The sequence below is a fragment of the Otolemur garnettii genome, unplaced genomic scaffold (genome assembly GCF_000181295.1).
Source record: "Otolemur garnettii isolate 467f Iridium unplaced genomic scaffold, OtoGar3 scaffold00230, whole genome shotgun sequence".
Classification (NCBI taxonomy): Eukaryota; Metazoa; Chordata; class Mammalia; order Primates; family Galagidae; genus Otolemur; species Otolemur garnettii.
Window position 1 is genome coordinate 1047164 of NW_003852625.1, and position 2480 is coordinate 1049643.

Sequence of the window (2480 nt, forward strand, 5' to 3'; positions counted from 1 at the left end):
CCAGTATCGAATGACAAAAAGCAGACCAGAGATCGTGTGGTGTGGGGGGGAGGGCAGTAGTGGAGGGAATGAGTAAACTTGCTGTGATGACTAGGTTCACCATCTTGATTGTGGTGATGGCTTCATTGGGATCCACATGTCAAAATTTAAATATGTATGCTCTTTAACATGCACTTTAAATACGTATGGTTTATTGAATGCCAATTATACCTCACTAAAGCTGTTTACAAAACAGGGACAAGGGGCAGCGCCAGTGGTTCAAAAGGGTAGAGTGCCAGTGCCATATGCTGGAGGTGGTGGGTTCAAACCCAGCCCCAGCCAAAAACTGCAAAATAAATAAATAAATAAAAACAGGAACAGGGAAGAAAACTAAATAGCATGTCATATGTTCATTATGGAAACATTACCTTATTAGACACATCTTCAGACATGGTAAAAGAAAGACTATTATTAGGAATTATCAAACTTATTTTTTCATTCAAACATATCCCTAGTAACATAGCTAGAAATGGATTACCCTACTATTAGTAGGGTAATTACCCTACTATTAGTAGAAAGTAATTACCCTACTATTCTTCACTAAGGAGTATACACAAAAGTTACTATACTATGAAACATAACTGACCTAAAAGAAAGACAACAACGTGACGATGAACTGCCTTCCTATTTAAGCTGTTTGGTCCCAGAGCCCTCACATTTAATCATCCCATTATGAAAATTATTCTTTTCAAGCTATCCCTACCCCCACATTCTAGATAACCTGCTAACACTATGGAATATTTTTCTTTAGGATATTAACCAAATGAATACAAAATACATCTTATCTGCTCTATCATACTGGTCTACCAACATTTTAAATGCACGGGAGACACAAGGGAACAAAAGAAAGCCCCTGCCCTCATACACCTGAAGACAGAGGAACAAAGTGAAGGACTGTCCTGCTATGTATTTCAGATTTTAGATAGGGTGTTCAGGAAAATTTGCCTTTGACAAGTAATATTTTAACAGACTTAAACTTAGTGAGGAAGTGAGCCACATGAATATTGGGCAGACAGCATTTCAGCCAGAAGAGACAAATACAAAGGCATAAGCATATTTGGTTTATTGGGATAACTACAAAGAGGCCATTGTGTCTCAAGCAGAGTGAATAAGGGGAAGTGCTGGAGAAAGAGTTGGCAAGATTATGTAGGGATTCTGGATTTGCAGGTTTGAATGTGGGAATGATAAGAACAGCTTTTAAAAGATGATTCTGGCTTCTGCATTGAATAGAATTTAAGGAGGCAGAGGTAGAAGCAAGGCTCACAGCTAAGGCATTACTGCAATAGTCTAATAATGATGAGAACTGATTGGATTAACAGTATATTTTGCAAGGTGAATTTGTTGACAGAGGGAATAACAGATGTGAGAGAAAAGAGAGTGGAAGGCAACTCTATGTTGGATTAACTGAGTGAACAGTGCTGCATTTTACTAAAATGAGGAAAACTGAGGGGTGGTATGTTAGAAGTGAGGAGCCCAAGCTTTCGATTTGAACATTTTTGTGTATCTACATATACAGCAACACACACATCCATACTTGCAAATACACATATATTTATATACACAAATATAGAGAGAGAGACAGATGTGTCAAAAGACAGCTAGATCTCTGCTCTTGGCTCTCCACAAAGTTTTAGAGAGCTTTTTGTATCCATATACATAAATAAATCCCATTATTTTGATGTCCTCATGATATTCCATAGCATGAATAAGCCGTAATTTAAATATTTCCCTATTTTTCTGTAATTTCTTCTGTTTATATAACTCTTCCATGCACATATTTTTACATGTATCCTAATAACTATTGCAGATATTGTCTGTGAGTACCACAACAACTTAGTCAGGATTTTCATTATTCTTTTTTTTTATTAAATAATAACTATATACATTAATGCAATTCTGGGGTACAGTGTGGTATATTCATATACAATTTGAAATATTTTCATCAAACTGGTTAACATAGCCTTCATGTCATTTTCTTAGTTATTGCGTTAAGACAATTATATTCTACTCTTAGAAAGATTCACTTGTACCCTTGTAAGATAAACCACAGAAGTGATCCCTCTAATCATCCTCCCTCCACACATTTCCCCCTCCCTTCTCTCTCCCCCTTGCCCCCTCCCATATACTCAGGGTGTGATTAGGTTATAGATTTCATATGAAAGCTATAAATTAATTTCATAATAGAGCTATATACATTGGATACTTTTTCTTCCATTTCTGTGACACTTTGCTAAGAAGAACACTTTCCAGCTCCATCCATGTGAACATGAAGGACTTAAAGTCTCCATCTTTCTTTAGGGCTGCATAGTATTCCATGGTGTACATATATCACAGTTTGTTGATCCATTCATGGATCGATGGGCACTTGGGCTTCTTCCATGACCTGGAAATTATGAATTGGGCTGCAATAAACATTCTGATACAAATATCTTTGTTGTAAT